This window comes from Macaca mulatta, chromosome 19 (assembly GCF_049350105.2).
Source record: "Macaca mulatta isolate MMU2019108-1 chromosome 19, T2T-MMU8v2.0, whole genome shotgun sequence".
NCBI classification, from domain to species: Eukaryota; Metazoa; Chordata; class Mammalia; order Primates; family Cercopithecidae; genus Macaca; species Macaca mulatta.
This window is the reverse complement of record NC_133424.1, coordinates 58,060,645-58,075,625: the sequence shown is the minus strand read 5'-3', so window position 1 is coordinate 58,075,625 and position 14,981 is coordinate 58,060,645. Positions and strand designations below refer to the sequence as shown.

General features: G+C 47.1%; 1 long non-coding RNA gene and 1 pseudogene across 1 annotated transcript in view; one reads left to right on the top strand and one right to left on the bottom strand.

The window, feature by feature from the left end:
• Positions 1–14,981, bottom strand: part of LOC144337178 (uncharacterized) — a 67,574-nt gene that overhangs the window by 11,822 nt on the left and 40,771 nt on the right. The window lies entirely within an intron of this gene.
• On the top strand, positions 633–1,575 carry LOC714855 (large ribosomal subunit protein eL8 pseudogene; annotated as a pseudogene).

Here is a 14,981-nt window from a genome sequence, read left to right as displayed (position 1 = left end):
GGGATGGTCTTTGTGAGGACACAGCATGGCTTGTATGGACCAGGGCTGGAAGTAACCCACTTCACTTGGCTGGCTTATTTTTCCTAGAACTTGGTGCCCTGACCACACCTAACTGCCCCTAACTATAGTCCCTGGCTGGGCAGCCACTTCTCAGCAAGGAGTCTGTCTGTTGGGTTGCAACGAGCATGAAGCACTGGGGGACTCCAAGGTCAGAGGGCTGTCAGCACCATGGGTACCACCCCCTACCACTGCCCTGGACCTACCCCACCCCCTAATATGGATCCTAGGGGTCGCTTTGTATCCTTGAAGCCTTCCCCAAGATTTCAGGTTCAGGCCAGGTATGGTGGTTCACACCTATAATATCAGCACTTTGGGAGGCCGAGGTGGGAGGATCGCTTGAGCCCAGGAGTCCAAGACCAGCCTGAGAAACATCGTGAGACCCTGTTTCTATAAAATGTTTCAAAATGCGCCAGGTGTGGTGGTGCGTGCCTATAGTCCCAGCTACTCAGGAGGCTGAGGCAGGAGGTTTGCTTGAGCCCAGGAGGTCGAGGCTTCAATAAGCCATCATTGCACCACTGCACTCCAGCCTGGCTAGCAGAGTGAGACTCTTTCTCTAGAAAAAACGTATCTTGCTCCTCCGCCGCCCAAGATGCCGAAAGGAAAGAAGGCCAAGGGCAAGAAGGTGGCTCTGGCCCCTGCTGTCGTGAAAAAGCAGGAGGCCAAGAAAGTGGTGAATCCCCTGTTTGAGAAAAGGCCTAAGAATTTTGGCATTGGACAGGACATCCAGCCCAAAAGAGACCTCACCCGCTTTGTGAAATGGCCTCGCTCTATCAGGTTGCAGCGGCAGAGAGCCATCCTCTATAAGCAACTGGAAGTGCCTCCTGCAATTAACCAGTTCACCCAGGCCCTGGACCGCCAGACAGCTACTCAGCTGCTTAAGCTGGCCCAGAAGTACAGACCAGAGATAAAGCAAGAGAAGAAGCAGAGGCTGTTGGCCCGGGCCGAGAAGAAAGCTGCTGGCAAAGGGGATGTCTCCACTAAGAGACCACCTGTCTTTCGAGCAGGAGTTAACACCGTCACCACCTTGGTGGAGAACAAGAAGGCTCAGCTGGCGGTGATTGCACACGACGTGGATCCCATCGAGCTGGTTGTCTTCTTGCCTGCCCTGTGTCGTAAAATGGGGGTCCCTTACTGCATTATCAAGGGGAAGGCAAGACTGGGACGTCTAGTCCACAGGAAGACCTGGACCACTGTCGCCTTTACACAAGTGAACTCGGAAGACAAAGGCGCTTTGGCTAAGCTGGTGGAAGTTATCAGGACCAATTACAACGACAGATACGATGAGATCCATCGTCACTGGGGCGGCAATGTCTTGGGTCCCAAGTCTGTGGCTTGTATCGCCAAGCTCAAAAAGGCAAAAGCTAAAGAAGTTGCCACTAAACTGGGTTAAATGTACACTGTTGAGTTTTCTGTGCATAAAAATAATTAAAATACAAATTTTCCTTCAAAAAAAATTTATCTTATTTATTTTGTTTTATTTTTTAGTAGAGACCAGGTCTCCCTGTGTTGCCCAGGCTAGTCTCAAACTTCTGGACTCAGGTGATCCTCCTGCCTGGGCCTCCCATAGTGCTGGGATTACAAGCCTGAGCTGCTACACAAGGCCCCAATTAAATGAAGGGTGACTATGTATCCAGCCAAGAACAGTGGACCTCCCAGACCCCCTATAGTACAGGATGGCTATGTGGAATGGGGGTTCTGTAAAATTCAGTGACTTTTCCATAAAAAGTGACAGATTAGACACACACTTCCTCTGACACCCCCTGCCCCCATCTCCTGCCTGGAAGGAGGCTGTGATGCCAAGGGGCAGCAGGCATCTTTTGGGCATGTGGCTAAGAGCCCCGTAATGAGGAGGGTAGGGCTGAACCAGGAGCCTGGGTTCCCGGTGACATCCTAGGGCAGCCTTCTGGTTGTGGGAGACTAGTCCCCATACGGGGAAGCCATGGGTTTCTCCAGTTTCTGTTGCAGGCTGTTCCTGACTCGGACTCACAGCAGTGGCGTGTCCCCAGTCCAACAGAGGGGTTTAGATTCTGGAAAATCAAAAACCTCAGAAATACAGACATTCATTCCTGAGGTCTCTGAGTTAGGCGGGATCCACTTGGGCCCAGCATGGAGACTGTGAACCCCACCTCCCCACCCACCCCCCCCTACCCTTCATGACAGCATTTGCCAATTCCAGTGAGAGAGGTCCTGGACCCCGGTGTTCTGGCCTTTTTGCTTGTTTGTGTTTTGAGACGGAGTCTCTCTCTGTCACCCAGGCTGGAGTGCAGTGGCGCCATCTTGGCTCACTGCCACCTCCACCTCCCAAGTTCAAGTGATTCTCCTGCCTCAGCCTCCCAAGTAGCTGGGATTACAGGCACCCTTCACCACGCCCACCTGATCTCAGGTGATCCACCTGCCTTGGCCTCCCAAAGTGCTGGGATTACACATGTGAGATGCTGCGCCTGGCCTTTTTTTTTTCTGAGACTCACTCAGTCACCCAGGCTGCAGTGTAGTGGTGCAGTCACAGCTCACTGCAGCCTCAACCTCCCAGGCTCAAGCAATCTTCCCACTTTAACCCCCCAAGTAGCCGGGACTACAGGTATGAGCCACCGCGCCCTGGCCTGTTTTGTTTGTTTAAACAGCTTTATCAAGGTATAATCTACACACCATGAAACTCACCCTTTGTTTTCTTTTCTTTTTTTATTTTTTATTTTTCTTTTTTTTATTATACTTTAAGTTCTAGGGTACATGTGCATAACATGCAGGTTTGTTACATATATATACTTGTGCCATGTTGGTGTGCTGCACCCATCAACTCATCAGCACCCATCAACTCGTCATTTACATCAGGTATAACTCCCAATGCAATCCCTCCCCCCCCTCCCTCCCCGTGATAGGCCCCGGTGTGTGATGTTCCCCTTCCCGAGTCCAAGTGATCTCATTGTTCAGTTCCAACCTATGAGTGAGAACATGTGGTGTTTGGTTTTCTGTTCTTGCGATAGTTTGCTGAGAATGATGGTTTCCAGCTGCATCCATGTCCCTACAAAGGACACAAACTCATCCTTTTTTATGGCTGCATAGTATTCCATGGTGTATATGTGCCACATTTTCTTAATCCAGTCTGTCACTGATGGACATTTCGGTTGATTCCAAGTCTTTGCTATTATGAATAGTGCCGCAATAAACATACGTGTGCATGTGTCTTTATAGCAGCATGATTTATAATCCTTTGGGTATATACCCAGTAATGGGATGGCTGGGTCATATGGTACATCTAGTTCTAGATCCTTGAGGAATCGCCATACTGTTTTCCATAATGGTTGAACTAGTTTACAATCCCACCAACAGTGTAAAAGTGTTCCTATTTCTCCACATCCTCTCCAGCACCTGTTGTTTCCTGACTTTTTAATGATTGCCATTCTAACTGGTGTGAGATGGTATCTCATTGTGGTTTTGATTTGCATTTCTCTGATGGCCAGTGATGATGAGCATTTTTTCATGTGTCTGTTGGCTGTATGAATGTCCTCTTTTGAGAAATGTCTATTCATATCCTTTGCCCACTTTTTGATGGGGTTGTTTTTTTTCTTGTAAATTTGTTTGAGTTCTTTGTAGGTTCTGGATATTAGCCCTTTGTCAGATGAGTAGATTGCAAAAATTTTCTCCCATTCTGTAGGTTGTCTGTTCACTCTGATGGTAGTTTATTTGCTGTGCAGAAGCTCTTTAGTTTAATTAGATCCCATTTGTCAATTTTGGCTTTTGTTGCCGTTGCTTTTGGTGTTTTAGACATGAAGTCCTTGCCCATGCCTATGTCCTCAATGGTATTACCTAGGTTTTCTTCTAGGGTTTTTATGGTATTAGGTCTAACATTTAAGTCTCTAATCCATCTTGAATTAATTTTTTTTTTTTTTTTTTTTTTTTGAGACGGTGTCTCGCTCTGTCGCCCAGGCTGGAGTGCAGTGGCCAGATCTCAGCTCACTGCAAGCTCCGCCTCCCGGGTTCACGCCATTCTCCTGCCTCAGCCTCCTGAGTAGCTGGGACCACAGGCGCCGCCACCTCACCCGGCTAATTTTTTGTGTTTTTAGTAGAGACGGGGTTTCGCCGTGTTAGCCAGGATGGTCTCGATCTCCTGACCTTGTGATCCGCCCGTCTCGGCCTCCCAAAGTGCTGGGATTACAGGCTTGAGCCACCGCGCCTGGCCGAATTAATTATATTTTTAATTTTTTAATTTTTTTGAGACAGAGTCTCGCTCTGGCACCCAGGCTGGAGTGCAGTGGCATGATCTCAGCTCACTGCAACTTCTGCCTCCTGGGTTCAAGCGATTCTTCTGCCTCAGCCTCCCGAGTAGCTGGGACTACAGGTGCCTGCCACCACACCTGGCTAATTTTTGTATTTTTAGTAGAGACGGGGTTTCACCATGTTGGTCACAATGGTCTCAATCTCCTGACCTCGTGATCCACCTGCCTCGGCCTCCCAAAGTGCTGGTATTACAGGCATGAGCCACTGCGCCCGGCCGAAACTCACCCATTTTAAGGGTACGATTTGATGATTTTCAGTAAACTGACATGGTTATGCAACCATCTCCACATTCCAATTTCAGAACATTTCCATCATCTCCAAAAGATCCCTCACGTTCATTTGCAGTGACTCTCCATTCGCCTCCTTCCTTCATCCCCTAAAAATCACTGATCTCAATAGATTTCTGCCTCAATAGATTGCATTATTTGAGCATTTCATATAAATGGAGTCATACAATGCATGGTCCATTTTATTGCATGAATATATCATTCCTTTTTTTTTTTTTTTTTGAGACAAGGTCTGGCTCTGTCACCCAGGCTGGAGTGCAGTGACACGCTTTCTGCTCACTGCAACCTCAACCCCACCCCTGTCCAGTAGCTGGGACTACAGGCACACGCCACCATGCCGGGCTAATTTTTGTGTTTTTTGACTGGGTGCAGTGTTCATGCCTGTAATCCCAGCACTTTGGGAGACAGAAGTGGGTGGATAGCTTGAGGTCAGGAGTTTGAGACCAGCCTGGGCAACATAGTGAGACGTCAGCTCTACAAAACATACAAAAATTAGCTGAGCGTGGCAGAAAAAATAAAAACATTAAAATTCTTTTGTGATGTTTTTGTAGAGAAGGGGTTTCACCATGTTGCCCAGTTTGGTCTTGAACTCCTGGGTTCAAGCGATGAGTAGCCTCCCAGAGTGCTGGGAATACAGATGTGTAAGCCACTGTACCTGGCCTATGTTTAACTTTTTAAGAAACTGCCTGGGTGGCCGGGCGTGGTGGCTCATGCCTGTAATCCCAGCACTTTGGGAGGCCAAGGCAGGTGGATCACGAGGTCAGGAGTTCGAGACCATCCTGGCCAACATGGTGAAACCCCATCTCTACTAAAAATACAAAAAATTAGCTGGGCGTGGTGGTGCGTGCCTGTAGTCCCAGCTACCCGAGAGGCTGAGGCAGGAGAATTGCTTGAAACCAGAGGGCGGAGGTTGCAGTGAGCCGAGATCGTACCACTGTGCTCCAGCCTGGGCAACATGAGCAAAACTCCATCTCAAAAAGAAAAGAAAAAGAAAAAGATACCATCCTCTTTTGTGAGTCAAGTCATTTTCCACTGGGTTCTCTACCTTTCCCCTTTTGATTGGCAGGAGGTTTCTGTATGTCCAGAATTTGAGTTATTTGTCAGATTGATGTATTGGCATCAATTTTCCACTGGCTTCTCTACCTTTCCCCTTTTGATTGGCAGGAGGGTTCTCTACCTTTCCCCTTTTGATTGGCAGGAGGTCTCTGTATGTCCAGAATTTGAGTTATTTGTTGGATTAATGTATTGCCATCAATTTTCCACTGGGTTCTCTACCTTTCCCCTTTTGATTGGCAGGAGGTCTCTGTATGTCCAGAATTTGAGTTATTTGTCAGATTGATGTATTGCAATACATTTTCCACTGGGTTCTCTACCTTTCCCCTTTTGATAAGCAGGAGGGTTCCTCTACCTTTCCCCTTTTGATTGGCAGGAGGTCTCTGTATGTCCTGCATTTGAGTTATTTGTCGGATTGATATATTGCAAATGGCTTCTTCCAGTCTATGATTTGCCTTTTCCCTCTCTTGCTGGCATGTTTTGAAGAATGAAAGTTTTTTTTTTTTTTTTTGAGACAGAGTCTTGCTCTATTGTCCAGGCCTGAGTGCAGTGGCACCATCACAACTCACTACAGCCTTCAACTCTCGGGCTTACATGATCCTCGTAGCTCAGCCTGCTGAGTAGCTGGGAGGCGGAGGTTGCAGTGAGCCAAGGTTGCACCACTGCACTCCAGCCTGGGCGACAGAGCGAGACTATATTTCAAAAAACAACAAACAAAAAAGAAGTTCAAGACAAGCCTGACCAACATGACAAAACCCCATCTCTAATAATTTTTTTTTTTTAATTAGCCTGGCATGGCGGCAGGTGCACCACCATACCCGGCTAATTTTATTTATTTTTTGTAGAGATAGGGTTTCACCATGTTGCCCAGTATGGTCTTGAACTCCTTCTCTGAAGCAATCCTCCCACCTTGGCCTCCCAAAGCACAGAGTTTATAGGCATGAGCCAGTATACCCAGCCTCCTACTTTTTTATTTTTATATAAAAGTGTTATATTTGTGTCTCTCATATTTTGATCAGCAATCCCTGTGGAATAAATTTTTGTGTATTATGTGAGGTAGATGTTAAAGTTTATTTTTTTGTCTGCGCATATTCAGGTGATCCAATGACATGTCTGGAAAAGGCCATTCTTATCCCGCTGCACCACAGTGTCACTTTCGTCACAAGTCATATGACTGTGCATGTGTGAATATTTCTGGATTCTCTACACTTTACCATTGGCCTGTCTATTCATGTGGAAATGCCACCCTGTTTTGATGATTATAGCTTTATGATAGCTTTATATCCGGTAGTGTAAGGTTTCCAGTTTTTCTCTTCAATGTTACTATTCTTGGCCCTTTGCGTTTCCATACACTTTTTTTTTTTTTTTTGAGACAGAATTTCACTCGTCACCAAGGCTGGAGTGCAGTGGTGTGATCTTGGCTTACTGCAACCTCTGCCTCCCAAGTTCAAGCTATTCTTCTGCCTCAGCCTCCCTATTAGCTGGGATTATAGGTGCCCGTCACCATGCCTGGCTAATTTTTTTGTATTTTTAATAGAGATGGGTTTTTGCCCTGTTGGCCAGGCTGGTCCTGAACTCCTGACCTCATGTGATCCGCCTGCCTCAGCCTCCCAAAATGCTGGGATTACAGGTGTGAGTCACCGCGCCTGGCCCACAATTTTTTTTTTTTTTTTTTTTTTTGAGACGGAGTCTCGCTCTATCACCCAGGCTGGAGTGCAGTGGCCAGATCTCAGTTCACTGCAAGCTCCGCCTCCTGGGTTTACGCCATTCTCCTGCCTCAGCTTCCTGAGTAGCTGGGACTACAGGCGCCCGCCACCATGCCCAGCTAGTTTTTTTGTATTTTTAGTAGAGACGGGGTTTCACCGTGTTAGCCAGGATGGTCTCGATCTTCTGACCTCATGATCCACCCATCTCGGCCTCCCAAAGTGCTGGGATTACAGGCTTGAGCCACTGCGCCCGGCCCACATTTTTTTTTTTTTTAATTAATTTTTTTTTTGAGATGGAGTCTCGCTCTGTCACCCAGCTGGAGTGCAATCTCGGCTCACTGCAACCTCCACCTCCTGGGTTCATGCAATTCTCCTTCCTAAGCCTCCTGAGTAGCTGGGATTACAGGTGCATGCTACCACGCCTGGCTAATGTTTTTATTTTTTCATTAGAGACAGGGTTTCACCATGTTGGCCAGGCTGGTCTCAAACTCCTGACCTCAGGTGATCCGCCTGCCTTGGCCTGTCAACTTACTGGGATTGCAGGTGTGATCCATCACACCCGGCAAGAAAACCAATTTCTAACAGGTTGTGGCAGCAGGCACCTTTAGTCCCAGCTACTCAGGAGGCTGAGGTGGGAGGATCTCTTGAGCTCAGGAGATCAAGGCTATAGTGAGCCATAATTGTGCTATTGCACTCCAGCTTGGGTGAGAGAGTGAGACTTCAACTCTTAAAAAAAAAGAAAGAAAAAGAAAAAACAGTTATTATGTTCAAACAACTACATTGTGTATGTACAATTAAAATAATTTATAAACAAACTATATGACTAAGAAGAATAAGAACTAATTAGGCTGGGCATGGCGGTTCATGCCTGTAATCCCAGCACTTTGGGAGGCCAACGCAGGTGGATCACTTGAGCCCGGGAGTTCGAGACTAGCCTGAACAACATGGCAAAACCCTGTCTTTACAGAAAATTACAAAAATTAGCCAGGCATGGTGTTGCATCCCTGCAGTCCCAGCTACTCAGGAGGCTGAGGTGGGTGGATCACTTGAGGCTGCAGTAAGCTATGGTTGTACCACTTCTCTCCAGCCTGGGTAAGAGACTGAGACCTTGTCTCAAAAAAAAAAAAAAAAAGTAAGAATTAATTTATCAAGATCACTGGATATAAGGTACAGAAATCAATTTATTGCTATAATCAGTACCAGCAACAAACAAATAGAAAATGAAATTTGAAATGTTGCCATCAAAATAGTATCAAAATATCTAATGCATAGGAATAAACTGAATTTATATGCAGGTATCTATTCTGTAAACTACAAAACATTATTGAGATGAATTCCTTAAAGACCTAAATGAAGAGAATACCATGTTCATGGATTGCATTGACAGGAAGATCTTTTCCTCTACCAATCTAGATCCCTGTTGTTGGGAACCTGCGAATTAATTAACAATAGACAGATCAACAGGTGGAGAGAAAAAGTTTATTTACACATTAGGCAAGGGAACTCTGTAATGAGTAACTCATTGAATAGCTGGAAGTAAAGGTTTATTTACCGACTTAAGAAAAAGGGGTTCAGGCTGGGCGCAGTGGCTCACGCCTGTAATCCCAGCACTTTGGAAGGCCAAGGCAGGGGATCACGAGGTCAGGAGTTCAAGACAAGCCTGGCCAACATAGTGAAACCCCATCTCTACTAAAAATACAAAAATTAGCCGGGCATGGTGGCGCGTGCCTGTAGTCCCAGCTACTTGGGAGGCTGAGGCAGGAGAATCGCTTGAACCTGGGAGGCAGAGGTTGTGATGAGCCGAGATCACGCCACTGCACTCCAGCCTGGGCAACAGAGCAAGATTCCATCTCAAAAAAAAAAAAAAAAAAAAGAAAAGAAAAGAAAAAGGGGTTCAGTAGAAAAGTATGGATAGTTCTATTATTTTCCGCCACCATGTCTGGCTAATTTTTGTATTTTTAGTACAGATGGGGTTTAATTATGTTGGCCAGGCTGGTCTGGAACTCCTGACCTCAGGTGATCCGCCTCAGCCTCCCAAAGTGCTGGGATTACAGGCATGAGCCGCAGTGCCTGGCCTCTATTGTTTTCCTGTGTGATTTTTAATTCTAATAGAGATGGATAGTCTGTCTCCTTTCTGGAATTTGCAGAAAACTCCCTCGGAGGGGGTTAATGGCAGTTGTATTTTCAGGAGGCTCTCCTTTAGTTCAGTAAGAGAAGTTTAGAGAACATTTCAAGTGTTTTCACTGTAAAGTAATCTTTGTGCCAAAGCTGTGGATTCCTTCATTTGGAAGGTTCAATATTGTAAAGATATCATCTTATAAACTGATTTATAGATTCAAGTCAATCCCAATTCTATGCCAAAAAGTGTGTGTTTGTATATTTGTGCATGTGCATGTGTGTGCAAACTGACAAACTGATTGTAGAATTCACATGGATTGAGTCTGACTTATCTCCAGGCCAGAGTCAGAGGTGACAACCTGCCCACTGCTTAACGGTGGCTGTGGTGGACACATTTTATTTTGTAAAAATACAAAAACTAGCCGGGCGCGGTGGCTCACGCCTGTAATCCCTGCACTTTGGGAGGCCGAGGCGGGCGGATCACGAGGTCAGGAGATCGAGACCATCCTGGCTAACACGGTGAAACCCCGTCTCTACTAAAAAAAAAAAAAATGCAAAAAATTAGCCGGGCGAGGCGGCGGGCGCCTGTAGTCCCAGCTACTCGGGAGGCTGAGGCAGGAGAATGGCGTGAACCCGGGAGGCGGAGCTTGCAGTGAGCCGAGATCGCGCCATTGCACTCCAGCCTGGGCGACTAAGCGAGACTCTGTCTCAAAAAAAAAAAAAAAAAAAAAATAGAAAAACTAGCTGGGCGTGGTGGCACATGCCTGTAATCCCAGCTACTAGGGAGGCTGAGGCAGGAGAATCGCTTGAGCCTGGGAGGCAGAAATTGCAGTGAGTGGAGATAGTGTCATTGCATTCCAGCCTGGGGGAGAAGAGCAAAACTCCATCTCAAAAATAAAAATAAAAATAAAAATAATCCTAGGGCTGGGCACAGTGGCTCATGCTTGCAATCAGCACTTTAGGAGGCTGTGGTGGGAGGATTGCTTGAGGCTGGAAGTTTGAGACAAGGGTGGACAACATAGTGAGACCCCATCTCTTTTAAAAAAAAAAAAATTTTAAAGCCCAATGAACACTAAACTTCCCTGTATGTTTGGACATTTTATAATCAAATTTTAAATAAAGACTATGAAAATCAGGGGAAAAAATAAGTTCTGAAAAGTCAACAAAACCTCCCACTGGTGTAACAAAAAGGAGCAATGAAAAAAACAGGAAAGGCAAATGAGATCAGTGCAGGGTGGCGTTCCAGACTGGGAAGGGGTAGGAGAAAGGTAGGAGAAAATGGAGAGGAGGCAACGGATAAGACACAGTTAGGGGGTCACCGAGACTACCTTCACTTCTGATATTGACTGCAAGCCCAGGAGTCTCCAAGACCACCATCAGTTTCAGTAATTTGCTAGAAAGACTCACAGAACTCGCTAGGGTCAGTTATTCTCATGGTTGTGGCTCATTACAGTGAAAAGAATCAGATTACAATCAGCCCAGGGAAGAAGTCCATGGGTCCAGGAGAGTTCCAAGTGCCAGTTTAAGGACCTGGTGCAGTTGTGGACAGCACTAACTTCTCCCAGTAATGATGAGAGACATGATATCACCCATCAGGGAAGTCTCCCTGAGCCTCGGTGTCCAGGGTTTTTAATAGGGATAGGCATGTGGATAAGGCTGACCACTTGTGTGGCTCCCCTTAGATTCTAGCCCCTCCAGAGGTTAAGCTGATACCACATGGCCCAAAGCCCCTACCATAAATCACCACTATTAGCACAAACCATTTGGTGTGGCCCAAGTCCCCAGTTTAGGCTGTACATTCCAAGAACTAAAAAATTACCTCCCAGGAGTAAAAGGCAAAGGTCAGACCTCTATTTGGGTGAGGTTAATCCTTTACTGAGCAGACAAGAAAAATTCAAGGGCTAAAGAGAGAAACAGGATTTGGATAGAAGATAGTTTAAAGTAGTTTAAAGTAAGGGGAATGAGAAAAGCATCCATCTTGGTGTAATGTCAGTGCCACAGGGGTGACAACAAGCCTCTCTGCCTTTATACATCATGGAACCAGGCCACCAAACTGCTGAGGAATAGGATTTAGAACTAGTCATTCTGGGGCTAGAATTTATCATCTAATCTAATGTGAAGGTGGAAAAAGATATTTCAGATATTCAAGGACTCAAAACACTGAGGTACTAAGCATCCTTTCTGCGAAAGGTATTTAGGGATATACTCCAGGAAAACTAGAATGAAATTCAACAAAGAGAATGCAAGTTTCTCAAAACAGGAGGAGCGATATGAAGGAGAACAGTCCTGCAGCAGCCCAGAGAACAGCCAGTGTGTCCATGAGTATTTATTTAATAAACAGAATAGGAGCAAACATCTGGATGATCTTAGTCCCATGGTGAATTTTTGTGGGTTGCATAGTTTGAGAATCATCATTCTAGGAAAAACTAAAACCTTCATACAGTAACATCAAAGTTGAAATAAAAGAAAACAAAAATGTGGCACGATATGAAGTAGTGAGTACAGCTGGTATTTAATGATAATGCTTCACACACCACTGGTTTAGTGAAATAAAAATACATCTTCATTATGGATCTACAGGATTAATATTTCCATAACCTTCATATTTTACATTGTCTATATTTTCAATTTCAGGCAGCACAAAGCATTGCACAAAGCAATTACATAGGTTACTGATAAACAGTAAAAAAAATAGTCTGGGCGTGGTGGCTCATGCCTATAATCCAGCACTTTGGGAGGCTGAGGCAGGTGGATCACTTGAGGTCAGGAGTTCAAGACCAGCCTGACCAACATAGTGAAACCCTGTCTCTACTAAAAATACAAAGAAAAAAAAAAAAAAAGGAGCTGACATGATGTCGCACGCCATTGATCCAAGCTACTTGGGAGGTTAAGGCACCAGAATGGCTTGAATGTGGGAGGCAAAGGCTGCAGCGAGCCGAGATCATACCACTGCACTCCAGTCTGGGGGACAGAGTGAGACTCTGTCTCAAAATAAATAAATAAATGATAAATAAATAAATAAATAAATAAAGGCTGGGCGTGGTAGCTCACGTTTGTAATCCTAGCACTTTGGGAGGCTGAGGCAGATGGATCATTTGAGGTCAGGAGTTCGATACCAGCCTGGCCAAGATGGTGAAAACCCGTCCCTACTAAAAATACAAAAATTAGCTGGAAATTGCTTGAACCTGGGAGGTGGAGGTTGCAGTGAGCTGAGATGGTGCCACTGCACTACAACCTGGGCAATGGAGCAAGACCCCGTCTCAATAAAAAAAAAAAAAACATACATACATAAATAAAAATAAACAGTAAAAGAATAAAAATAAAAACCACTTGTAAAAATTGGGAGGGGAAAGGGTAGGAGGTAGAATATGTGACGAATTCCAGGTAGTTCATGAGGTTGGAGGGGAATGCAGTGAAAAATCAAGTTACAATTTTTTTTTTTTTTTTTAAATAGAGTCTCGCTCTGTCTCCCAGATTGGAGTACAGTGACATGATCTCGGCTCACTGCAGCTGCTGCCTCTCGGTTTCAAGCGATTCTCCTGCCTCAGCCTTCAGAGTAGCTGGTATTAGAGGCATGCGCCATCACACCTGGCTAATTTTTGTATTTTTAGTAGAGTCGGGGTTTCGCCATGTTGGCCAGGTTGGTCTCGAGCTTCTGACCTCAACTGAGCCACCTGTCTCAGCCTCTCAAAGTGCTGGGATTACAGGCGTGAGCCACCGCGCCCAGCGAAGTATGAATTCTTGATGGAATTAAGAGTTAGCCTCAGGGCTGGGCACACCTGTAGACCCAGCACTTTGGGTGGCTTTGGCAGGAAGATCACTTGAGCCCAGGAGTTCGAGACCAGCCTGGGCAACGCAAGGAGACCCCGTTTCTACCAAAAAATTTAATAATTAGCCAGGCATGATGACGCGCACACGTTGTCCCAGTTACTCTGGAGGCTGAGGCAGGAGGAGGCGGCCCAGGAATTTGAGGCTGCAGTGAGCCGTGATCTCGGCACTGCACTCCAGCCTGGACGATAGAGCGAAACCCTGGCTCAAAAGAAGAAAAAGAAATAAAACAAAAGAGCATCAGCATCTTCTGTGTTTATAAAGATGCAAAAGCTGACACTCCACCTTCACGTGAGTAAGTCATTAGTTAAGCAAGTTTTCCCTAGAGGATTCTGGGTGTGAGGCCTGCGCTTGTCTTCGTTAAGGCTCCCCCTCCAGCACGCGTCCGATTGTGGTGACCACATCCCCATTGCTACATTGGGGACATCGAGGCACAGAGGGGCTGAGCTTGCAGGAGGCTGCCCTGCAAAAGATCCCTGACTCCAGTCTTTCCCCGCAGTGTACCACTGGCTGGAGATGCGGACCAAAATGCGCATCATGGGCTTCAATGCCGCTGCCGTCAAGCCGCTGAACGAGGGGGCAGCCGCCGAGCTGGGCGCGGAGCTGCTGGGTGAGGGCATCATCTTCATCACCGCCTGCAGCTGCCTGATGCTGGAGTACTGGCGCCACCAGTTGAAGCAGCGCCGCAAGGAAAAGGAGCGACGCATTGCCAGGGAGTCGCTGCAGGGCGAGGTGGGCCACTTGGGGCTGGCGCTCGAGGAGCTGCAGACGCAGGTGCAGGCCACGCAGATGCAGCTCGCCCTGGAGGAGCTGCGCGCTCAGCTGCAAGAGGTGCGAGCCCACCTCTGCCTCCGAGACCCGCCGCCTGCGCCCCCAGTTGTGCCGGCGTCGGAGAAATAGGAGGTCTCGGGGCCCTGGTCTTGGAGGTGACTACTGCCTGGACTGCGAAGTCTCCGTCTTGGCCTATTCTCCGCACTGTCCCATCTTGGACAGGCCCAGCTGACACCACCCAGTCCTTCGAGGGCGCCGCAGAGATGCTGGGCTGAAGCCGACCAACCTCCCTACTAAACTGCCCCAGTGGTACCTTCCACTGGGACTCCCCGCCTCCTGCAGGTGGAACGTTCCAAGAAGGACCCCGCCCTCTCCCACCCCGCCCCTGCCAGCGCATTGGTTGAGCACTTTGGAGAGGCAGCGTCTTTTATCAGACCCCACCTCCATCCGGCTAGGTAGGCCAGCAGGACGTCCACCACTTTTGGCAAAAGAAAATTGGATTCTGCACCTGGATTTAGCCACCTCTCATTCTGTCACCTGCACCCTCACTCACCTGAGTGGAGCCTTCCCCTAGGACGCTTATCTTTTGCACCAAACACCCACTACCTCCACCTCATTGGTACAGACCATTGTAAAAATGCACAAAGTTCGTACGGACTTCCTGACTCGCCCCCTTCCATCTACCTCAGTCTTAGGGGGAAGGGAGGTGGGGGTGAATCCTGCACAGGGTTAGCTCCAATAAGTCAGCACCCTGTGGCTCCTGACCTTAATCCATCTTAGTACCTGCCATTGGCATCCTCCCCTCCCTGAGTGAACCCCCCTCTTCTTCCACCTATGGCGCACCCTACTGGCATGGCTATGCTGGGTCTTCCAGGGCGACGCC